Source organism: Cervus canadensis, chromosome X (genome assembly GCF_019320065.1).
Source record: "Cervus canadensis isolate Bull #8, Minnesota chromosome X, ASM1932006v1, whole genome shotgun sequence".
Lineage (NCBI taxonomy): Eukaryota > Metazoa > Chordata > Mammalia > Artiodactyla > Cervidae > Cervus > Cervus canadensis.
In genome coordinates, this window is record NC_057419.1 from 10,884,711 (window position 1) to 10,910,805 (window position 26,095).

Consider the following 26,095-nt stretch of genomic DNA (forward strand, 5'->3'; position numbering starts at 1 on the left):
CAGCAGTGTGTATGTTCATTTGTACATACGTTCATTTGTATCTCTCCTCTTTAGATTCCACATATAACGAATGTCATCTGATATTTCTCCTTCTCTGTCTCACTGACTACACTCAGCATGAAAATCTCTAGGTCCGTCCATGTTGCGGCAAATGGCATTATTTCGCAGAGTAACTTTTCAGGAATCCTTTCCAGTGTGGATGATGGAATGGAGAAAGTAGACACATACGCTGGAACGGCAGTGGCTCCTTTGATCTTTTCAGGTGATGTGGGGTGCTCGCTTTATTCGATTGCACCTGTATGACTAGGATCAGGAGCTCATCAGATGTCTGAAAGTATGGATAATTTGAAATTGTTCCCAAGATGAGAAAGATGAGAGAGAGCTGGGGGAAGTCACCCAATTAAATAAGCAATGCCTGCTGGAACTTCCACATAATTCAGCACTTAAGGTGAATTTTCCATGAAGAAAAATGTTCCAAAGTTCAGAAAATAATTAGATTTTTGGACAGATACGGTAAAGAAAAAAAAAAAAAGAGGGAAAAAATAAAATTGGGATAAAAATGAGAATGAACTCTATTTTTACACAGTTTGTATTTTGGAGTGTGTGCTGCCGTCCATGTGATCGCAGAGTTGGACACTACTTAGTGACTGAACAACAGCAGCATATTTTGAAATTTGTTGGCTTGGCCATAAAGTTCATTTGGCTTTTTTCCATAAGGTGTTCCAAGGAACTCCATACTTTCTTGTGTTACCTTTTTGATTGTGTCTATGCAGAAGATGGGCCAGTCGATTTGGAAAGTGCTTCCAGAAAGCCATTCAGTTTCATGAATCTTTAGATGGAATGAAATATTTGTTTTTTTTAGGAGAGAAATTCTTTTTTTAAATATTTATTTGTCTTTGGAGGTGTTGAGTCTTTGTGGCTGTGTGGGCCTTTCTCTAGATGTGGTGAGCTGGGGCTTCTCATTGCAGTGGCTTCTCCTGTTGCTGAGTAGGGAGGGGCTCTACGGAGCTCAGGCTTCGGAGGTTGTGGCCCCCGGACCTTATAGCACAGGCTCAGTACTTCTGAGGCTTGGACTTGCTGTCTCCATGGTGTGTGGGGTCTTCCAGGATCAGGGATTGAACCTGAGTCGCCTACACTGGCCGGCGGATTCCCTACCACTGAGCCACCAGGGAAGCCTGGAATGAAAAGTATTTTGAAACCATTGCAACACAGTTCAGCTGTAACAGCTTTAATTTGTGTGCCTGATTTCTGCCTGGCTATTCTTAGGAAGAATAGGAAGCTTCTTGGAGCCGAAGCTCCAATCCTTTGGCCACCTGACGCCAAGAGCCGACTCATCGGAAAAGACCCTGATGCTGGGAAAGACTGAAGGCGGGAGGAGAAGGGGACGACAGAGGATGAGATGGTTGGGTGGCATCATCCACTCGATAGACATGAGTTTGAGCAAGTTCTGGGAGCTGGTGATGGACAGGGAGGCCTCACGTGATGCAGTCCACGGGGTCGCAGAGTTGGACACAACTGAGCGACAGAACTGAACAGATTCTTAGGAAAGTCCAGTCTTACAATTCATAAATAGGCCCAGGATACCTATTTTATGATTGTGAATCAATTTCAAGAGTAATTTTAGAGTCAGATTTAGTAATACCTGTGAGAACATTTATGGAGCATGTGGCATGTTAAAGACAAGAAATTATGCGTTAGGGACAGCTTTCAGCAGAGAGGAAGAATGAGGCATTTTCGTCACTGCGAGTGTGCCTGGAGAATCCCAGAGATGGGGGAGCCTGGTGGGCTGCCGTCTCTGGGGTCGTCGCATGGAGTCGGACACAACTGAAGCGACTTAGCAGCAGCAGCAGCAGAGTTACAGGTGTGATAAAACATGGCCAGAAAATCTCCGTATTCATTCGACAGCATGTCGCACCACGTGTGGGGTCTCAATACCGTAGTTGCTTGCGGTCATTTTTCCTTTAGCCTGGTTGCACGTTATTGCCCGCTAGAATTGTTTGTACAAATGTTGGTGTGGCAACACGCCTAGAGATTCTCACCCAGTGCTGGGGGGTGGAGGGTTGTGGGAGATGGCTGTCCGCTTCCTGAGGCCTCCACAGTTGATGTGAATACGCACGCAGAGCGGAAACACCTGCCTGGAGTTGGAGATAGAACTGAGGTTCTATCCTTGTCTGTATTTCTGTTTCACTTCCATTGAGATGAGTAAGACCTGGCTTCAAATACATGATTTTTTTTTTTTTTGCAACATATTTTACTTTATTTTTCAAGTATTAAAAAAAAATAATGTTTATTTATGGCTGTGCATGTAAGCTTTCTCTCGTGGTGGTGAGTGGGTTTCTCACTGTGGCGGCTTCTCTCGTTGTGGAACTTGGGCTCCTGAGTACAGGTTCAGTAGTTGCTACACCAGGCTTAGGTGCCCTGCAGCACGTGGGATCTTCCTGGATCCGGGAGGGAGCCCACGTGTCCTGCATGGGCCGGCGGATTCTTAACCACTGAGACCACCAGAGAAGTCCCCAGCGTAGTTTAGAAGCCTCTACATGAAGATGTTCCCTGAGAAGTGGAACCCGCAGTCGTGGTCTAAAAAGCAAAGCTTCAGGCCACCCCCAAGTTACATTAGTAAAATGGGGTTACAGTCTCACGAAAAGGCTTGGTATTCACTTCCAGCTAAGGATGCCAACTGGCTGCCTCTTGCTCCTTGTAAAGTGGCTAGGACGTGGTTTGGGGCTGTGATGATGGGAAATTTGAGTAATATTAAGAAACCATCCTACTGCTTCGTGTCAAGCCAGGAACATAAGAAGACTCAGAAGTCAGAAACAGTTTAATCAAGCGTGTTAAAGCAAATTCCGAGGGGGGGACATCTCTCTGTTGCCTTCCGCTCATTTAAAGGAATGTATGCAGTGATGATAGAGTTAAGTACATGTGTAGATGCAGACATCTAGGAGATACAGAATCAGCTGAACTTGACAGTATGTCCAGAAATGATAGATGTATACAACACAGTCACAGCAACCCTGGGACTTGGGTGGTACTCCTTCAGGCTTAAGGAGGCACCTCATGCACATTTATTTACAAATTCATCTAACAAATCTATATTTATCTGCAAGTCTTATTGGTGGATATATCTATGAATTTTATTGATAGATGTATCTATACATTTTACTGATAGGTGTATCTATAACATTTTTTGACAGATGTGTCTATAAGCTTCATTGATTGATGTATCTGTAAGTTCGATTGATAGATGTATCTGTAATTTTATTGATGTATCTATAAGTTTTATTGATAGATGTATCTGTGAGTTTTGTTGATAGATGTATCTATAAGTTCTTTTGATAGATGTATCTGTAACTTGTATTGATAGATTTATCTGTCAGTTTTATTAATGTATCAGTTTTATTGATAGATGTATCTATAAGTTCTATTGATAGATTTATCTGTCAGTTTTATCGATGTGTCAGTTTTATTGATAGATGTATCTGTAAGTTCTATTGATAGATGTATCTATAAGTTGTATTGATAGATTTATCTGTCAGTTTTATCAGTGTATCAGTTTTATTGATAGATGTATCTATAAGTTCTATGGATAGATGTATCTCTAAGTTCTACTGATAGATTTATCTGTAAGTTTTTTTGATGTATCTATCAGTTTTATTGATAGATGTATCTGTAAGTTCTATTGCTAGATATAAGATTTTCTGATAGATGTATCTGCAAGTTTTATGGATAGATGTATCTGTAAGTTCTACTGATAGATGTATCTGCAAGTTTTATTGATGGATGTATCTATAAGTTTTATTGATAGATGTATCTGTAAGTTTCTTTGATAGATGTATCTGTTTTACTGATAGATCTATCTGTAAGTTTTATTGAAACCATTGCAACACAGTTCAGCTGTAACAGCTTTAATTTGAATGCCTGATTGATAGATGTATCTATAAGTTCTATTGATAGATGTATCTATAAGTTGTATTGATAGATTTATCTGTCAGTTTTATCGATGTATCAGTTTTATTGATAGATGTGTCTGCAAGTTCTATTGATAAATGTATCTATAAGTTCTACTGATAGATTTATCTGTCAGTTTTGTCAATGTATCAGTTTTATTGATAGATGTATCTATAAGTTCTACAGATAGATGTATCTCTAAGTTCTACTGATAGATTTATCTGTAAATTTTTTTGATGTATCTATCAGTTTTAATGATAGATGTATCTGTAAGTTCTATTGCTAGATATAAGATTTTTTGATAGATGTATCTGCAAGTTTTATGGATAGATGTATCTATAAGTTCTACTGATAGATGTATCTACAAGTTTTATTGATGGGTGTATCTATAAGTTTTATTGATAGATGTATCTGTAAGTTTCTTTGATAGATGTGTCTGTTTTATTGATAGATCTATCTGTAAGTTTTATTGATAGATCTATCTGTAAGTTTTGTTGATAGATCTATCTGTAAGTTTTGTTGATAGATCTTTCTGTAAGTTTTATTGATAGATCTATCTGTAAGTTTTGTTGATAGATCTATCTGTAAGTTTTATTGATAGATCTTTCTGTAAGTTTTATTGATAGATCTTTCTGTAAGTTTTATTGATAGATCTTTCTGTAAGTTTTATTGATAGATCTATCTGTAAGTTTTGTTGATAGATCTATCTGTAAGTTTTGTTGATAGATCTATCTGTAAGTTTTGTTGATAGATCTTTCTGTAGGTTTTGTTGATAGATCTATTTGTAAGTTTTATTGATAGATCTTTCTGTAGGTTTTGTTGATAGATCTATCTGTAAGTTTTATTGATAGATCTATCTGTAAGTTTTATTGATAGATCTATCTGTAAGTTTTATTGATAGATCTTTCTGTAAGTTTTGTTGATAGATCTATCTGTAAGTTTTATTGATAGATCTTTCTGTAGGTTTTATTGATAGATCTATCTGTAAGTTTTATTGATAGATCTTTCTGTAAGTTTTATTGATAGATCTATCTGTAAGTTTCTTTGATAGATGTATCTGTTTTACTGATAGATCTATCTGTAAGTTTTATTGATAGACCTATCTGTAAGTTTTATTGATAGGTCTTTCTGTAAATTTTATTGATAGATCTATCTGTAAGTTTTATTGATAGATCTATCTGTAAGTTTTACTGATAGATCTATCTGTAAGTTTTACTGATAGATCTGTCTGTAAGTTTTACTGATAGATCTGTCTGTAAGTTTTACTGATAGATGAATCTAAGTTTCCTGATAGATGTGTCTATAAACGTGTACCCTGTACGAATTTAACTGCACATTTATTTATCCATCCACCCACTTATCCAGTCATGTACTAGCTCATCCTCATACTGGGATTAGTTCCCCGTTGCTGCTTGAGCAAATAAATACACATTTAGCAACTTAACACTGCCCACAGTTCTCATCTCTCAGGTCTGGAGGTCAGAAGTTTTCAGTGGGTCTCCTTGGGCTAAAACCCAGGTGTCGGCGGGGGACGGGACAGCACTCTTTCCAGAGGCTCCAGGGGGAGGACCCCGGGCTTTGCTGTTTCCGGTTCCTAGAGGACGCCCCCACTGCTCAGCTCGCTGCCCCTCTCTCCATCTTGGAAGCACATCCTTTAAACTCTGCTTCTTCCCGCACATCACTTTCCCACCCTTGACCGTCCTGCGTCCGTCTCGTGAGGGACCCTCGACCATCCTGCGTCCGTCTCGTGAGGGTCCTCGTGGTTCCGTTGGGCCCACCAGATAAGCCGGGATAGTTTTCTCTCCCAGGATCCTTAATGTCTTCCCATCTTCAGAGTCACTCCAAGGTACCATCTGCACAGGTTTCTGAGACCAGAGCACGGGCGTCCCTGAAGAGGGGGAGTTACTGCGTCTGCTACGCTATTCCGTAGACACTTGCTGATCAGTTTCTCTATGACAACCGTAGTTTTTACGGATTAATGTTTGAACTTGAAATCACACTCCGTGGTTAATAATCTACACGGACTGCACGTCCCAGCGTTTGTGGTTGATTTACTCAGTGAGAGTCTGGAGTTAGAAGAGGCCATGACTTCTCTCTCTTGCCTCTTACCTTGGACCAGCTTTATGTTTGTAAAAATAATGTACTCCCTGTATTTTCTCTGTCTGAAAAAGTATACTAGTGTTTTTAGAAAAAAAAAAAAGAAAACAAAGCACTTGATTGGACAACTAAATTGCTTTTATCTCAAATTATATATACACGTTATCTTTTAGTTTTATATTCTAGGCATTTCCCTACTTTGTCTTCCGTTGTTCCGATGAACTATTGCCATCCTTCTGTGTTTAATTTTCAAGTATTCTTTCTGGCTTTTTCCTTATTTTCCTTTGCACATAAATTTAATCTTTGCCAATGGACGCGGAATGACTAGAATCCTGTTCAGCGTCAGGTCGGTATATGTTTTGCATTCTCTTCGCTAAACCGCTTCTTTTTTTAAAAAATTAATTTTAATTGGAGGCTAATTACTTTACAATATTGTAGTGGTTTTGCCATACATTGAGCTAAACCGCTTTTAAACCACTAAACCCCTTCTCTTTGCTCACACCACGTTTGAGATCCGTGTTTCATGTACCAGGCGGTTGGTGTGCGTTCCTGTCACTGCGGTTTCGTGACGTTCTACTTCCATCCCCAGTGAAAGTGACGTTTTCCCCAGTGAAAGTGAGAGCGCTCCAGGCGTTGAGTACAGATGAGCAGGCTTTGTGACCTCCAAGGTTGTCTGGGATTGCACCTCTGAGAGTTCCGTTCAATGTCACAGAGCCCCCGAATGGTACAGCAAGAACATTATTTCCTCTGGGACATCGGGACTCCCCCTAGTGACTCCTCTCCTCCAGGGAGCCTTTCCGCTTATAAAGAGAAGAGCCCTCGGGGTTCTCTTTGTTTGTTTTCATGCAGGCACGCGGAAGGCAGGCTGAGAAACCGTGAACTTTCCCTCATAGGCAGCTCTGTCACCCAGCTCCGTTTCCCCGTCCACTGGCCTCTTGTCGTTCTCCGAGTCTGATCGTCATCAGAGAATGAAACACGTGTTGTGGGAGGTGGGGTGGATTGCTCAGTTTCTGACATGAATAGGCCTTCCAGGATGAGATGGTTGGGTGGCATCACCGACTCGATGGGCATGAGTTTGAGCAAGCTCCGGGAGATGGTGATGGACAGGGAGGCCTGGCGTGGTGCGGTCCGCGGGGTCGCAAGGAGTCGGACACGACTGAGCGACTGAACTGAACTGAGTCCTTCCAGAAACCTGTTGCAATCGGTTGTTCAGTGTTTAAAGTCTTCCACTTACCTTCCCAGTTATAGATTCCTTCCTGGTTTTTATTTTTGTTTTTAAATGGGCGTCTCGGAGTGACTGAAGACCTGTGGTCCTTCTCCACCCACAATGTGGAACAAGAAGATACTGAGAGTGTATGTTTAAATAGTTACATTTACAGAGGCGTATGTTTCCATGAACACATTTTCATATATGTACAGGGCAATTTGGTCATCTGAGACACAGAGAACGTAATTTCCAGAATAACCCCTCATTTCGCTGACTCTCTTTTCTTCTCTTGTAAATGAGGAGATTGGATAAATGGTCTGTGGTATTCCTTCTATGCTGATATCCTGTATCCTTACCCTCTGCTATAATATAGGGAAACATTCAAGACACAAATAACATATGCCCTTTTTGAAATTTGCTTCACAAACCGAAACGCTGAATTACTAATGACAGCCCGTTCCTATGAAATATTTTCATATTATGTGACAGTTACACTAATCACTCAAAACTTGATGTTATATTCTTGGAATTAAGTTTCACAAATAAGAATATAGCCTTCCATCTGAAAGAAGAGAACATAAGATATTTTTGTATAGACTTGAAGAAAAATTCTTTGATTCAGTAAATATGTAAGCACATCTCAAAGACCTCCTTTTCAACAGTTTTGTTTTAAATATCGGTTGTTTTCACTGTTTTCTTTTTTTTTCCCATTTATTTTTATTAGTTGGAGGCTAATTACTTTACAATATTGTAGTGGTTTTTGTCATACATTGACATGAATCAGCCATGGATTTACATGTATTCCCCGTCCCGATCCCCCCTCCCACCTCCCTCTCCACCCGATTCCTCTGGGTCTTCCCAGTGCTGTTTTCTGAATGGATGGAAATGGAAGGTTCGATCCTGCCTCATGACTTGACGGCTGCAGAACTGTAGACTGTGCCTTCTCTTATCAAATATAAGCCAAGAAAGCGCCTCCCGAGTAAGGGCTCTTAAACTTTGGATTTTGCATCCATCGTACTTTCATCAGATACATTTTACGTCTGACCCCAACTGTGTGCCTAAATTAGATTGGAAATTAAAGAGCAAAGGATGCCTGTGGCAGTGATCTGCTCATTGTTGGAAGTTTGAGAGGATAGCAGACGAGCATCGGTTGGGTGTCTTGACCTACGGCTCATCACGTCATCCCGGGAATTGCTCGTACAAGTAGGCGTAATGTGTGAAATAAAAATACAGAAGTGATGTGTGAAGTACGTGCAGTATAAAAATAAGGCATTTTCATATTTCATTTCATGTTACTCATAGGCAGTCGTCACTCTTAGCATTTGTTTTGAGATACAACTTGAGCCCAGTTTTCTTTTTTCCTGTTTCTCCTTTCTTCCGAAAATGAATCAGTGAAAGAAGAGCAACCACAGGAAGAGAAACACAGATCATCTCATGCAGGGTATCTGTAAACTGGCAGCTTTTCAACTTTAGTTCACACTGTGTCTGTATTTTGAGAAGACGCTCACATCCTCCGGTATTCCTTACGTCCTGCACAAATCCGCCCTCTTGGGGACTGCTCATATCGTAAGGCATTGAACCAAGAGCTTGAAGGAAGACAGTGATGAATCTGGGGCAGATTTTTGCCTTTTGCCTGCAGGGGCTGCCAGATGTGTTAGATGATGGAGCATAGACTGTCCAGGACCATGTCCCTGGGCGGTCCAATCTCACAATTGAAGAGACACTGAACACCACGCGAGAGGTCCTCATGTGGCACATTGTGTCTGGACTGAGCTGTCAAGAGTGGACAGCAGCAAAAAAAAAAAAAAAAAAAGAATGGACAGCAGCTAGGCAGAAGGCGGGAGGAGAAGGGGACGACAGAGGATGAGGTGGTTGGATGGCATCACCGACTTGACCGACGTGAGTTTGAGTAAGCTCCGGGAGTTGGTGATGGACAGGGAGGGCTGGCGTGCCGCAGTCCATGGGGTCGCAAAGAGTCGGACACGACTGAGTAACTGAACTGAACTGAACTGAGGCAGGTGTGTATACCAGCGACATGCCTGGGCCAAGGCACACCTTAGCACATGCTGCAGAAACAGCCAAGGCACTGGTTTGATTGGAGTCAACACTGTGTGATGTCACGAGAGTTAGTGACCGACAGGAAGACTGGAGATGGGGTCCTGGAGAACTTGACTTCCAGCGGGAAGGTTTCATGCTTCACAAAGGAGGTAATGATGGTCCCTTTTGTAAAGCTGACTTTATTTATTGATTGGCTGTGCTGGATCTTTGCTGCTGCATAGACTTCCCCGCCAGCTGGGGCGAGCGGAGGTTGTTCTCTGGTTGTGGTTCGCAGGGGCTTCTCATTGCAGTGGCGTCTCATGTCGCAGAGCACCGGTCTCTAGGGCACACGGACTTCAGTAGTTGCGACACGTGGGCTCAGTGGTTCTGACCCCTGGGCTGTGGTACTCAGGCTCAGTTCTCATACACAGGCTTTGTTGTTCCGAGCCATGTGGGATCTTCCCGGACCGGGGAATCGAACTTGTGTCTCCAGTGTTGGCAGCCGGATTCTTCACCACTGAGCCATCAGGGAAGTCCCCCATGATGATTCCTTATTTTATTTTTATTTTTAAAAGCAGCAGCATAGGCGGGTCAGGCCCCAGCTCTGTTTCAGAAGGATGAATCTGGCGGTGGACGGTCAGAGGGAGCTCAGAGCAGGGGCTGGAGATGAGATGAGAGAGAGAGCAGGTTCTTGCCAAAACGTAGGTGAAAGTCACCCAGCTGAGAATGCAGAAAGGATGAATTTAAGAAACGTGTAGATAGTATAAGTGGTGTGACTTGCACAATGCAGGAGACAGGATTCATCCCCAGATGGACCTTTATTGCCCATTTGTATTGTATGAAAGAGAAAGTCACTCAGTTGTGTCTGACTCTTTGTGACCCCCATGGACTATACACTCCGTAAAATTCTCCAGGCCAGAATACTGGAGTGGGTAGCCATTCCCTTCTCCAGGGGATCTTCCCAACCCAGGGCTTGAACCCAGGTCTCCTGCATTGCAGGCAGATTCTTGACCAGCTGAGCCACCGGGGAACCCCAATATTACTGGAGTGGGTAGCCTATCCCTTCTCCAGGGGATCTTCCCACCCCAGGGATTGAACCCAGGTCTCCCACATTTCAGGCAGATTCTTGACCAGCTGAACCACCAGGGAAGCCCTTTATCGCCCATGGTCATCTCAAAATAGCCATTCCCAAGCTTTTTGGGCATTTTATTTTGTGTTGCTCTCGTTGAAGTATAGTTGACTTTAGGACCTGCTGGACAGCACAGGGAACTCTGCTCAATACTCTGTAATAACCTTATGGTCACCAGGGGGAAGGATGGGGGAAGGGATAGTCAGGGAGTCTGGGATGGACATGGACACACTGCTGTATTTAACATAGAGAACCAGCAAGGACCTGCTGGACAGCCCAGGGAACTCTACTCAATGTCTTACGGCAGCCTGGATGGGAGGGGAGTTTGGGGGAGAGTGGATACATATATATGTATCGCTGAGTCCCTTTGCTGTCCCACTGAAACCATCACGACATTGTTTATCTGCTATACATCAGTGCAAAATAAAAAAGTTTAAAAGATAGTGTATTAGTTTCAAGTGGACAACAAGCTAATGCAATATTTTGATAGGTTATACTCCATATAAAGTTATTAAATATTGACTATATTCCCTGTGTTGTCCACTGCATCCTTGTAGCTTATCTTACACCCAGAAGAGTCGGAAGTTCTCATGGAAGACATCGGTATTAGTTTTCTACTGCTGTGTCACAGCTGACCTTTTAGCTCACAGTTCTTGTAGGTCAGGAACGCCTAGCTGTGTTGCTGAATACTTTGCCTAGGGTCTAGGAAGAGCAAAGTCCCCCAGTCCCCTGCAGGGTAGGCTCCTGGCTTCGGGCCCTGTGGAGGAGATTCTAGATCCAACTCCCTCCTTTGGTGGAGAAGCAGCCCCTTGCAGCTTGTAGGTGCAGGTCTTTGCTTTATTTCAGGATGTCGGGGGGTGGGGGGGCGGCCATACTCTGTTCCTGGACGCCTGTCACCTGTGCCTGGACATGCTCCTCCGTCTTCCAAGTCAGCAACAGTGAATCGACACTTTTTTTAAAAAATTATTTTTAAATTTAATTATTTTTAAATTGCAGGACAATTGTTTGACAGTGGTGTATTGCTTTCTGCCGTTCAGTCGCTCAGTCGTGTCCGACTCTCTGCGACCCCGTGAACCGCAGCACGCCAGGCCTCCCCGTCCATCACCAACTCCCAGAGCTTACTCAAACTCATGTCCATTGTGTCAGGGAAGCCATCCAACCATCTCATTCTCTGTCGTCCCCTTCTCCTCCCGCCTTCCATCTCTCCCAACATCAGGGTCTTTTCCAAATGAGTCAGCTCTTCACCTCAGGTGGCCAAAGGATTGGAGTTTCAGCTTCAGCATCAGTCCTTCCAGTGAATATGCAGGGACTGATTTCCTTTGGGATGGACTGGTTGGATCTCCTTGACACCCAAGGGACTCTCAAGAGTCTTCCCCAACCCTACAGTTCAGAAGCATCCATTCTACAGATGATAAAGAAAGCTGAGTGCCGAAGAATTGACGCTTTCTGCCGTAGAGCAATGCAAGTCAGCCATTATTATATTACGATAGATGTGTGTGTGTGTAGTTATGTATAGGTTGGTTATTAATATCACAGTGGGAATTTTATAGCACTCTCTCTATATATATAACACTGTTATAATTAACATGTATTATAATATTGTAGCATTATAATGTTATAAGATACACACACACAGTTATCACCTCCTCTTTGAACCTCCCGTCTTCCAGCCATCCCACCCCTCCGTGTCATCCCCGAGACCCAGGCTGGGTTCCTGGTGCCAGACAGCAGCTTCCCGCTAGCTGTCTGTGTTACGCGTGGTCGTGTGCAAGTCTGTGCAAATCTCGCAGTTCACCCCAGCTTCTCCTTCCCCGATTGTATCCACAAGCCCGTTCTCCACGCCTGTGTCTCTCGTCTTGCCCTGCACCATCTTTCTAGATTCCACGTGTATGTGTTAGCGTGTCTCTCTCTGACTTATTTCACTCCGTGTGTTGGGTTCTAGGTCCGTCCAGCTGAGTTCAGCTGATTCACGTCGGTCCTTCGTTATGCCGGGGGTATCTCTTGACTTTCCCCGTCTGCTAAACCGCCAGAGAAAAAGCTCTGCTTGTGCGGGAGAACCGGCTGAGAGGATCAGAACCTCTAAGATGATCTCCCCTTTAACTGACTCAAAAAGCGAGTGATTGGTACCCTTCTTGGCATTGTCCACCAAGCCCTTCACCTCGTGTAGGCAGTGCCATCTGATGCCCGTGATTCTGGGGTTCAGGACGGAGCGTCCTGGGGTCGGGGCATCTTCCGTCTTGCCGGGGCATCTCTCAGGGGACTGCTCTGATTCGGGGGTGGCCCCCTGTCTCTGCCGCTTTCTGCTGCTCACCGTCTGTGTGGTTGGTCGCCTTTTACACTGTGATTCAAGAAGGAAAGACAAAGCAGATGCACAGGTGAGCGGATAATGAAGTGAGCTGTACTAGGGCACCGAAAGTGTTGTCTTAAAATAGCCCTGGCTTTGGAAAGTGTGGGGTGAGCACAGATTCTGTGAGCGCTGCAGAATCGGGCTTGTCACGGGTTGGAAGATACTCAAAAACGAAGAAATCTGTCACCACTCAGCTCTTGCCAACGAGAACTTTAGACCACATCAGCAGCGGGTGTATGAATTGGGTGGCGGCAATGTGATAAAAATAGAGAATTATTATATTTGGAGGTTTAGAAACTAGCCAAATCTTACAACCTGAGAATTACAGTGCTTGTTTTATGGAGACGAGATTTTTTTTTTTTTTTAAAGGACAGTCATTTGCAATCTATAACAGGTGCAAGTGGAAAATTCTGAGTTTTTTGGGGTATGTGTGGCTGTGATAGCGTTCTGTCTCTTAGAGACATTAAAACCCTGAGACTGTGTATTTGCCTCCATCTGTCTGTGTCTTTGCTGACAGTGCTGTGGGATCATCCCATCCCACTGAATCTTCATTTGGCATTTGAATCTACAGCTGCTTATGTTTGGAGAAATTGTGGATGTCAGTTCTAGGACGGAATGTCCATTTGGCTCCATTGTTAGGACAGCAAAGTGATGGGAGAGTTGGACATAGACTTGATATTGAATGGAAGTCGAATTTCTAATGGGATTTGTTTGTCCCCTTGAATTTTTTCTTTTTTTTTTTTACTTTAATAATGTAATACCACGTTGTTATAGCAAGTCACGGTATGATGTTGGAGCCAGTTGCTATGAGGGCTGTCCTGTCTTGCCAGCCAAGGGGGCTCCCTGGTGACCTTGAGACAGATCAGAGAGGACATATCCCCTCTGTATAATTTACCTTTGTTCCCTTTCTCTCTCTTTCTACGTGCCCTCCAGTGTGTATTTTGAAATGTTTTTTTTTATTTTATTATTTTGATTTTATGTTTACATTTTCTTTGCATTTAAACACTCAGAATCCTTGCTTCTTCTGTGTTACATGTTTACATCCGATATCTTACAGTCTTTCTTTTGATCCGCTTGGCTGTGTTTATTCTCCTCATTTTCATTCTTCAGTTCAGCTCAGTCGCTCAGTCGTGTCTGACTCTTTGCGACCCCATGGACTGCAGCACACCAGCCCTCCCTGTCCATCACCAACTCCCAGAGTTTTACTCAAACTCATGTCCATCTAGTCGGAGATGCCATCCAACCATCTCATCCTCTGTCGTTCCCTTCTCCTCCCACCTTCAATCTTTCCCAGCATCAGAGTCTTTTCCAATGAGTCAGCTCTTCGCCTCTGGTGGCCAAAGGATTGGAGTTTCAGCTTCAGCATCAGTCCTTCCAGTGAACACTCAAGACTGATTTCCTTTAGGATGGAGGACTTAGGTATTTCATAGCAAGCTAGAGACTTTGTGACAACTGGCTGTCATAACTCCACCAGTCACGCAACTATGCAACTAGCTTGTTTCAGATCGGCTCAAAGTCTTCTAAAATTCCAGCTGTGATATTAACAACAGACCTAGACATAATTGCAGACATTTATGCCTTTAAGCTTAGTTTACTGGAAACTAGAAATCTATATAGGCTGATAGACTGGAGAAGTCACAGTAGCATGAAAGACGCTTGAGAAGTGTGAGTTTTTCTTCATGGCACAACAAATTTTAGCCATGTATACACAATGGAGTTAAGTGTTCTTAAAGTACGATGTAGCTTTGTGGTTCACCCTGTGTGATATGAGAGCGTGGTACACTCAACAGAAAGGGAAAAGGGAAGTTGCTCAGTCGTGCCCGACTCTTTGCGACCCCATGGACAGTGGCCTGCACCAAGTTCCTCCATCCATGGGATTTTCTGGGCAAGAATACTGGAGTGGGTTGCCGTTTCCTTCTCCAGGGAATCTTCCCGACCCAGGGACCGAAGCCAGGTCTCCCACATTGTAGACAGACACTTTACCGTCGGAGCCACCGGGGAATTCCCTACACTCAACAGAAGTAGATCACATTTAAAATTTAGATCACATTGCTTGTACCTGTCCACATCTTGTTTTAGGCATTAGATATTTGATTAAATGAGCAAAGAAGCAAATTCTTTAATTCTTGATGCTTTCTCCATAACCTCTGAGTAATTCATAGATGACTTTACACCAAACTGACATTTGCTGCATATTATGAACATAGCACTGCCCAGTTATTTCTTAGTTGATAAGAGTCTGGATTTGAAACAACATTCCGACATTGAAGTCATCCCCAGGCTGAGTTCCACAATTTGCTCTTAGCCCCAGGGAAAATCACTTTGGAACACAGTCAGCCTTCTCCTTGTGGGAATGGGAAAGATGTGTGCAGTCCTGACCTGCCCACATTTCCTCAAACCCTGAAACCTCAAATCCGGCCGTCAGCTAGTAGCTGTCTTCATTTTCCAGAACCGGAGCACGGCTGAATTGCGAGCCCGAGAAGGCATGTTTTCACGCCCACAGCAGAGCTGGCTCAGAAGCTCGGGAATGTCCTGGTGTTCCTGCTTAGATGCCTGTGGTTGGTAGAAGGGGCAGGGGGGTGAGAGGGAAGAAGGGACATTCCAGCCTGCGGAACCGCTAGCGTGGAATGGCAAGTCAGCAGGCAAGCATTGCTTGAGAGACGATTTTACCCCAGAGGAAAATTAAATATCTCTTGAGACCTGGGTTCGATCTCTGGTTGGGAAGATCCCCTGGAGAAGGGAACGGCTATCCACTCCAGTGTTCTGGCCTGGAGAATCCCATGGACTAGTCCATGGGGTCGCAAAGAGTTGGACACGACTGACAACTTTCAGAGTTTTCAGGCATGCCGCAGAACAGCAGTCCCATGCATGATTCTGTAGCCCCAGGGACAATTATAATTTTGTTCAAAGGGCATGATATGTGTCTTGGTAGAGGTGAGACCCCCATGATGCTTTTTACGGTGGCTGGAAAAGTGAAACTTTTAGTCACTCAGTCATGTCTGACTCTTTGCGACCCCACGGACTGTAGCCCACCAGGCTCCTCCGTCCATGGGATTTCCCAGGCGAGAATACTGGAGTGGGTTGCCATTCCCTTGTCCAGGGAATCTTCCCCACCCAGGGATCAAACCTGGGCCTCCTGCCGCCTTGCGGGCAGACTCTTTACCATCTGAGCCATCAGGGAAGCCCGCTGTGGCTGAGGGGAGCTCATAGGTGACCTCATAGCAAAGAAAACCAGTGGCATTTGTAAACCAGCACCGTGTGGGGAAGTCTGGCCATTGCGCTCATAGTCAGCACCCCAGTAGAGTGATCAGAACCCGATGTCTGCCTGTGTCCTGAAAAGGTGCCGGCTCCTGAGAGGTAAAGAGACGCAGAGACAGTGCGCACAACCAAACAGGAATCTCTGTAGACAGATCATGACGTTAGAAATTCTCAGGCATGACGCCCCTCTCCCACACACGACTCACTCACAGCGAACAGAACAACATTCATGGCTTCAAAACCACCTCAACTCTCAGCACTTAAAGATGACTCACAAATGTGTGCCTGTGTGTGTGTGATGATTTCTCAGTTTCGTCCTAAACATTTGAAAGCCCCACTCAAAGAATGTGAACCATTAGACATGGTGGATGTCTCATAAAAGATGCTTAAAGTACTCAAAATTATCTGCAGCCCCTGTGAGACAGATAACAGTATCTCTAAGTAAACAATGTTTAAGATACCACCTTTGAAAGATACTTTATGACCTGAGTGTTTCAGAGTTTGCACCTCCAGAAATGGCAACCCACCAGTACTCTTGCCCGGAAAACCCCAGGGACGGAGGAGCCTGGTAGGCTGCAGTCCCTGGGGTCTCGAAGAGTCGGACACGACTGAGCGACTTCACTTTCACTTTTCACTTTCCTGCATTGGAGAAGGAAATGGCAGCCCACTCCAGTATTCTTGCCTGGAGAATCCCATGGACAGAGGAGCCTAGCGGGCTGCAGTCCATGGGGTCTCAAAGAGTCGGACACGACCGAGCGACTAATACACACACATCCCCACTTTTTAAGATTTCTTTTCCTTTAGGTCACCACAGAGCACTGACTTGAATGTTCTTTAAATTTCTGCCTTAATAAACAGACGTTTTTCTTCTCTGTTTAATATCAGATGCCACAATAGCAGTTGCAAAACAAGTGAAGCAAAGCTACACTTTGTACCAGCTTTGAGAAGTAACACTGAGCCACATGTGTTAACGGTGTTGATGGGTGAACACATTTGGTACCCAGACGGGACACGGTAGGTCCATTTCCGGATGACGGATGATACACCCTGTGTGCTTGGGTACCTGCCTTGGTGGAGGAGCCCGCCTCCTGGTGGTTGGCCAGCTCCCGATTCCCATAGGTTGTTGGGCTGCGAGCTTCAGCACTTTGCTGGGTGTGGGTTACAGGACGCCTGCAGTTCCTTGCCCTGTGGACCGCTCCACCGTGGCAGCCTGCCCTGTGAAAGCCTGCAGCCCTGGAGCATGAGACGGAGAGCATCCAGTAGTGAGACGGACGTTCTGTGTGCTGTAGGCTCATCACAGAACTCAGCTCCTAGTGCCCTTGACACGTGTTGATCTTCACAAGTGACTCTTTGTGAAGCCCACGACTGAAGCGACGTAGCAGCAGCAGCAGCAGCAGCAGAACATGGCACCTTGATGAACCTCTTGATGAAAGTGAAAGAGGAGAGTGAAGAAGTTGGCTTAAAACTCAGCATTCAGAAAGCTAAGATCATGGCATCCAGTCCCATCACTTCATGGCAAATAGATGGGGAAACAGTGGAAACAGTGACTGACTTTATTTTCTTGGGGTCCAGAATCACTGCAGATGGTGACTGCAGCCATGAAATTAAAACACGCTTGTTCCTTGGAATAAAAGCAATGACCAACCTAGACAGCATGTTAAAAGCAGAGGCATTACTTTGTCAACAAAGGTCTGTCTATTCAAGGCTATGGTTTTTCAATTAGTCATGTATGGATATGAGAGTTGGACCATAAAGAAAGCTGAGCACCGAAGAACTGATGTTTTTGCACTGTGGTGTTGGAAAAGGCTCTTGAGAGTCCCTTGGACTGCAAGGAGATCCAACCAGTCCATCCTAAAGGAAATGAGTCCTGAATATTCATTGGAAGGACTGATGTTGAAGCTGAAGCTCCAATGCTTTGGCCACCTGATGCGAAGAGCTGACTCACTTGAGAAGTCCCTGATGCTGGGAAAGATTGAAGACAGGAAGAGAAGGGGATGACAGAGGATGAGATGGCTGGATGGCATCACCGACTCGATGGATATGAGTTTGAGCAAACTCCAGGAGATGGTGATGGACAGGGAAACCTGCCGTGCTGCAGTCCATGGGGTCGCAAAGCGTCGGACACGACTTGGCGACTGCACACACAACATCAACTTTCCATGTATTGTTTAAGACTGATTTCTCTTAGTCTAGGTTAAAGTTAGCATTTTGCTTGTTTTGTGATGTTTAAAAGAAAATTGGTGTGTTTTTCCATCCATTGCACTTTTACTTTTGAAAATTAAATAACTGATGACTTTGGAGAAGATCCCATGTCTCGGGGGTGAGAGCCCCCAGGAAATAAATAATGCAGTTGGGGACGAGGAGGAGGATACACAAGCTGTGTCCACGAGGTGGCCTTTCTCTGCATGCCCTCCTTCCCCTGCGCCTTGCGCTCGGTAATTCCATCACAATTCGGTCATCTGAGATAGTCTCAGTCACCAGTTGCCTGGCCCTGTGGTTATTGCTTGGGCATCTGTGAACCTCCTTGCGGAGCAACGCTGTCTGTCATTTCTTGGTCCTTGTGCCAGATTCCTGGGCCCTCGGCCGGCTCTCTGCAATCAGTTGTCAATCAAAGCAGGCTTGGACCATGGGAACCCAGAAATAAAACTCAGTCCGATTCACTGGAGACTCCCTGGAAACCTGAGATAAAAAACATGAAAACCCTAGCACAACCGCAGGCTGAAAGGGTGGCCCAGAAACGTCCTGCTCCACATTGTACAGAAGTTTATGGAAGACTCGCATTTATTTTTAATTGACAGGTACACCCTGTTAAACATTTGTATGCACCGGTTAATCTTTAACCAAGAAATTGTTTCTTGATTTTTTTTTTTCAAGAAGGCACGTTATCGTATGCCTGAGAAACTCAAGCAGGCATAATATAATAAAGGAAACAGGAAGTGGTAAGAACCATCTTTGACTTGTGTACTTTGTAAATGAAACAGAATTCCTATCACTATTTAATTGAATTAGCCTCCCATTGCCATATGGTGAAAATTACCTGACGTTGGAATCATTCATGTTTAAGGTTTTATCTTAATACCTTTATATATCTGTTTGGCTTTCAGAGCCATGCAGGGACATGTTGCTGTTTTACTAGTTAAAAAAGGATGGTCTCCCTTTTCAAATGTGTTGAGAAGAGAAAAGAAAAACTGTCAAATTAAAAATCCTTCCCAGTATAAAAGCAATGCTGCTTTTATTTTTCAAAGGAGAAAGAGACAGGATTGCCTCATGATTTCTCTCTGTCTTGAAAAGACGATCATATACTAGATCATAGAGTATGAATGGATGGATTATTTAGACATTATAGAAGGAAATCTTGAGGATACACAACAGACATGCCACCAAGCAGCGACATTAAAATTGCATCAGTTGCCTCTTACTGAGTTAAAAAATGCATCAAGTGACCAAAACCAGTATGTCGTTAACTTGAGTTACGTAATAAACTTGAGTCACACATTTTACCAGCCTACCAAGAGTGGCTTCATTTTATGCCGTCTATGTAGAGATTTGTAGGATTGGAGTAGTTTCCTTTATTTCTGTACATTTTATATTTGCAGGCAGATCCACACCATCGTCAGATTATCTCCTGTTTTCAAAAAGCTAAATGAACCAGAGAGATAAATGCCATAGAGTATAATTTAGAACTTAAATTGCCTCAATTACTTCAGAGGAAATTTAGGGCACCGGTCCTCAATTTTCTTTGTAGAGACTAGATGTTGCTGCTTTTTAGTCGTTTTAATTGTGTCTGAGTCTTTGTGACCTCATAGACTGTAGCCCACCAGACTCCTCTGCCCATGGGATTGTCCAGGCAAGAATACAGGAGTGGGTTGCCATTTCCTTCTGCAGGGGATCTTCCCGACCCTGGGATCAAACGTGCATCTCCTACACTGCAGGTGGATTCTTTACCAGCTGAGCCACCAGGGAAGCCCGAATTTTATTGATGCAGTTAACTACTAAATAATTAGAGGTGAGAACAGGGATGGACAGCGAACATAGTGACATATGAGAATGGAGTCTGGCCAATGGGTGTGTTTCCAGGGTTGTCACCTGTTCTGTCCGGAATGGTGGCCACCTGGGGGTACGTTGGCATTTTTTAGGATAAAATTTACAAAATCAGTTCCTCAGTTGCACTAGCCACATTTCAACAGTCCCATCTGGGAAACTACAGCTGTTGAACAGGTCCACCAGTAAAGAGCTTTCCATCGCACAACCCTGGGTTTCTTCAACTCAAATACCCAGTGTGTTTGCCGCTAAGTGTTAAGAGGAACACACCCTTTCTAGCCGTGAAGTCAGCCTCCTCCACCCAGAGTCCTTTTTATTTTTCTCTAGACTCAGGAACGTGAACTGGACTAAACGATAACTGTCAAAGTGTACCCGTCTACCAGCGGGGTAGATGATCTGTTTCCTGGCATTCAAAGATATGTTGAGATCCTCCCAGAGGTGGGGAAGCTGAAAATGAGAATGTCCGCATCGTCCTCTGCCTGCTGATTCCACTCTCAATTTCAGGACATTTGAAGTATTCTTTCCACGGTTTGGCAACGCATTTTACATAACAAGTATTCACATTTTCCCTGTGATTTCAGAGGTTGAGAAGGAGGAAACAGAGGCATGGATAAACAAATCTTGCTAGTTCCCAGAGGACACTGTGTCTGCAGTTACTTTGCTTGTTTTCACTCATTTATTCAATTAGGTTTACTTGGCTTAGCTCACTCTGAAACAATTAGCGGTTAACTTACAGAAACATTCACAGGCTAGGGAAAATAGATACAATCAGAGTAAGGGAAAGTTAGGTGTAGGATAACAAACCCAAGCTTGAGCTGTGCTACATGCCTGCTGAATTGTTTCACTTGCGTCTGACTCTTTGTGACCCCATGGACGATAGCCCGCCAGGCTCCTCTGTCCCTGGGATTCTCCAGGCGAGAATACTGGAGTGGGTTGCCATGCCTTCCCTCCAGGGGATCTTCCCAACCCGGGGATTGAACCCGCATCTCCTGTGCCTCCTGCATTGAAGGTGGGCTCTTTGACTGCTGAGCCACCGGGAAGCCTGAGCTGAAAGCTTGTTCTCACGGAAACCACACTGTTGAATCCTGTCTCTAAAGGCTGAAACCTGGGATGACCTCACCCCCTCCCCCCAAAGTACGGAGAGCTTGCATTAGCTTCAAGCAATTTTCCGTGAATGTGAAAATCAACCCACCTGGCTTTGGTGAAACTCTGGCCGCAGAAAGCGTGATGTTTTCAGTTTTAAGAAAATGGTTTGGCATCTTTTATGTTATCAATTAAGGGCCGATCTGTATGATTTAACCTGGACACTGAGGGCCAAGTTGGCACGTTCTGAAGGAACTGAAGTTATGAAAACGTAGAACGTGATTTGTTTGTTTTTCAAATCTTTTATTTTGTACTGGGATATAGTTGATTCATAATGTTGTGATAGTTTCAGGTGAAAAGCAGAGGCACTCAGCCACACATGTACATGTTTCCATTCTCCCCCAAACGCCCCTCACATCCAACCTGCACAGAATATAGACCAGAGTTCCCTGTGCTGTCCAGCAGGTCCTTGCTGGTTCTCCATGTTAAACACAGCAGTGTGTCCATGTCCATCCCAGACTCCCTGACTATCCCTTCCCCCATCCTTCCCCCCTGGGCACCATCAGGTTATTTACAGGGTATTGAGCAGAGTTCCCCATGCTGTCCAGCAGGTCCTTGCTGGTTCTTCATGATAAATACAGCCGTGTGTCCATGTCCATCCCAGACTCCCTGACTATCCCTTCCCCCGTCCTTCCCCCTGGTGACCATCAGGTTATTATAGAGTATTGAGCAGGGTTCCCTGTGCTGTCCAGCAGGTCCTTGCTGGTTCTCTATGGTAAACACAGCCGTGTGTCCATGTCCATCCCAGACTCCCTGACTATCCCTTCCCCCGTCCTTCCCCCTGGTGACCATAAGGTTATTACAGAGTATTGAGCAGACTTCCCTGTGCTGTCCAGCAGGTCCTTGCTGGTTCTCCATGTTAAATACAGCCGTGTGTCCATGTCCATCCCAGACTCCCTAACTATCCTTTCCCCCATCCTTCTACCCCGGCAGCCGTGTGTTCAGTCTCTTAAGTCTATGAGTCTTTTTCTGAAAACAGAACTTTAAATAAATACCTCCTCATTGGCAGCCCAGTATAGAATCTGAACGGTCACCTTCAGATGATGTTCATATGCGTGCGCTTAGTCACTCAGTTGTGTCCGACTCTCTGCAACCCCATGGACTGTAGCACTGCCAGGCTCCTCTGTCCATGGGGATTCTCCAGGCAAGAATACTGGAGTGGGTTGCCATGCCCTTCTCCAGGGGATCTTCCCGACCCAGGAATCAAACTGGGGTCTCCTGCACTGCAGGTGGATTCTTTACCAGCTGAGCCACCAGGCAAGCCCTTGTTCATGAGGGAGAAAATGTCATTTGTAATTGAATAATTTATAGTTTATCTCCCAGTTACCCAAATGCATACTATAAATCAAGGTATACTTTCTCCCAACGACATATGAGTATGTATGTAAATATTTGCTGCGTTCCTATGTGTAAGAAGTTTTGGAACTTCCCTGATGTTCTCAAGGGGAAGACTGTGTGCTTCCAATGCAGGGAAACTGATTTCAGTCCTTGGTCATGGAACTAGATCCCATATGCCCCACATGCAGCCAAAAAAACAAAAAAAAAGAAAGAAACAATAACATAATGTAGAACAGCACAATAAATAAAGATTAAAAAATACACGTAATTAACGGAACTTGCTGTCCCTAATAAGATTCTGAAACCGCTGAAATTGAAGGCGACTTTGGGTTTCCCTGGTGGCTCAGAGGTTAAAGCGTGTCTGCCTGGAATTCAGGAGACCCGGGTTCGATCCCTGAGTTGGGAAGATCCCCTGGAGAAGGAAATGGCAACCCATTCCAGTAGTCTTGCCTGGAGAATCCTATGGAGGGAGGAGCCTGGTAGGCTACAGTCCGTGGGGGTCTCAAAGAGTCGGACACGACTGAGCGACTTCACTTCACTTCACTCTTGTAAGTAGGCAGTGAAGCATAGATGCTAAACTCTCAAACTGATAGGTTGTAGACAACTTACACAAAACCCTCCACGTCCTTTCTAGAGATCCTCGAGGCTAATGCAGGAGGAGACTGCCTTGGGAGGGAATTAAGAACAGAAACTCATTTGCTGTTTTGCAAAGTCTGAAGCGACCAGGTGGTGCTAGTGGTAAAGAACCCACCTGCCAGTGCAGGGGATGCAAGAGACTAGGATTCGATCCCTGGATCGGGTAGATCCCGTGGAGGACATGATGGCAACCCACTCCAGTGTTCTTGCCTGGAGAATCCCATGGACAGAGGAGCCTGGCGGGCTGCAGTCCATGGGGTTGCAGAGAGTCAGACACGGCTGAAGTGCCTGAGCATGAAAAGTGACAAGAGGCCCAAGAAATTAAATTTCTGTCAAGATATGACTTTTTCTTCCTCACAAGATTATTTCTGAGTTCAGATTGCAAAACCGCATGATTGAAAACTTGAAGCACATTGCGTTTCTAACCACATAAATTAAAACTAAGAATTCCTTAAGAAAGGGAAGCGTTTCTTTCCATATAGGTATTGGCAGATTGGCCGGTAAATTTAATAAAAAGCCATTTATCATTTTAACATTCGGGAATGCTGCTTTAAAGAGCATCCAAGATAAAACTCCTGACTCAGAGGCACGCGGTGTATTGGAATTATAAAATGTCACTTCTCGGATCAAGAATGTGAATTGTAAGTGAATGTGATTTTTCAAGCGAAAGGGATATTTTCCAACGGACTGTGATATTTTAAAATAAAATTGTGGTGGAATCCAATTAAAGTGAAAGTATGAAAGTGAAAGTGTTATATGCTCAACTCTTCACGACCCCATGGACTGTAGCCCACCAAGGCTCCTCTGTCCGTGGGATTCTCCAGGCAAGAATACTGGAGTGGGTTGCCATTTCCTCCTCCAGGGGATCTTCCCGACCCAGGGATCAAACCCAGGTCTCCTGCATTGCAGGCAGATTTTTTACTGTCTGAGCCACTTGGACAGCCCTTAATCCAACTACAATATCCTTTTTTCTACTTACGTAGAAATACCTGGGTTTGAAGGCAGATTCTCCAGTTTTTGGACTAGTTTATTCATCGATGTTGGAAATCTAGTTGACCTTCGTCTCTTGAAAAAATAAACTCATGTAATGTTTTGAAGACAGTAGGCCAAACCAGGAACTTTATAAGTGTAATTACATAGCCATAATTTTTTTAAAAAAATAATAAAAATTAAAACAAGTTTTCCTAGCCTGTAAAGGGCAGTGTGAGTTAATCATAAACAATTTTATATGTATAAATAACCCATTTTATCTTGCAGAATAAACAACTCTCAGTACAGTTCCAGTCAGAATACTTTCATAGACTCTAATTTATTACGTTTTATATGAGCTCTTTCAGTATGGATTGCGCCAGATCACATTAATCATATGAGCTGAAATAATGTTCATTTCTATTTTGTTCCATGTCGAGAGCTGGTGTTTATTTCTGCTTTGGCACTGATTGCTTCATGTCTTGGAGAAAATAACGTTTGGCCTTAGTCTTGTCTGGAAAGTGAGCTGTTTGAGCTAAAAGATGTCTAAAGGTGCTTTGACTCTTAAAAACTCTGTAATTCTAAATGCTATATGGAAATCAGTGTTTAAAACAACTGCTGTTAAGACTTAATAAAATCAACAATAATCTCCCCATTTATTACATGCACAAGTGCACTGAAGTAACCCTTTCAGAGAGCAGCAAAAATAAATGTGCCCAGAAAGAAGTGGATAATAAAGTTGTTGTTGCTGTTATTGACTTGACAGGCAGTGATATTGAGGCTGAAGAAAGGGCATTTGTGGTTGTTCCATCTCTAAGTCATGTCTGACCCTCTGTGAGCCCACCGACTGTGGCACACCAGGCTTCTCTGTCCATCACCATCTCCCGAAGTTTGCTCAAACTCATGGCCATTGACTCGTTGATGCCATCCAACCATCTCATCCTCTGTCGTCCATTTCTCCTCCTGCCCTCAAATCTTTCCCAGCATCAGGGTCTTTTCCAGTGAGTCAGCTCTTCATATCATGTGGCCAAAGCATTGGAGTTTCAGCTTCATCATCAGTCTTTCCAATGAATATTCAGGACTGATCTTCTTTAGGATGGACCGGTTGGATCTCCTTGCAGTCCAAGGGACTGTCAAGAGTCTTCTCCAACACCACAGTTCAAAAGCATCCATTCTTTGGTGCTCTTGCTTTCTTTAGAAAGGAGAGGTGGCTTCAAAATTAGGGAGATTCACTTTTTTAAAAAAAATGTTTATTTATATCGAAACTATTGGTAGATGCTTCCATAACTAGTTCTGGCATTTTATAATTTTATTTTATTTTATTTTTTATTATTGGCAGCGTGCAGGCTCTCTCTAGTTACAGAGAGCGGGGGCTGATCTTCAGTTGCAGTGCACAGGCTTCTCCTTGCAGGGACTTCTCTTGTTGTGGGGTACGGGCTCTAGACAAGTGACCTTCCTTAGTTGGGGTGCGCAGGGTCAGTTGCCCTGCGTCGCGTGAAATCTTCCCAGACTGTGTCTCGGACCCGGCATGGCATTGCAGTGCAAGGCAGATTCTCAACCACTGGATCAACCAGGGAAGCTGGAGATTCACTCTCGATTGGCTTTTTTGGGAAGAGGCAGGAAACTGGGACTGCGTGGTGAGCAGGTTTGGACGTGGAGCTCCAGCTTCAGTCCACCTTGGTCCCTTGATGAGGACCGTGTCGTGGTTAGCATGAAGCGGTGAGAAGCGGAGAACCCTGTGCTTTGGGAATAGATGTCAGTAGACCTGCTGAGATCGAGTTGGGGCAGAGAAGGACTGAGCTGACTGCAGTGGAGATACTGAAAGTGGGCAGATCCGATCCAAGGGAAGAAAGTCCAGGCTCCCTCTTGTTTCACTCTTCCCATGACCCCACCCTCATTTTCTGCCATGACTTCCTACCACCACGCGCCCCCCCCCCCCCACTTCTTC

General features: G+C 44.3%; 1 protein-coding gene across 3 annotated transcripts in view; it reads left to right on the forward strand.

Moving 5' to 3' along the window:
• Positions 1-26,095, forward strand: part of LOC122434556 — a 456,430-nt gene that overhangs the window by 211,051 nt on the left and 219,284 nt on the right. Inside the window, exon 7 of one of the 3 annotated variants that reach the window (XR_006267402.1) lies at positions 16,906-17,472. The exons of the other annotated variants lie outside the window; for them this stretch is intronic. The gene's annotated coding sequence lies outside the window, so the exon portion shown is untranslated. Of the gene's footprint in view, positions 1-16,905; positions 17,473-26,095 lie in introns of those variants that run through there. 3 annotated transcript variants of the gene reach the window in all.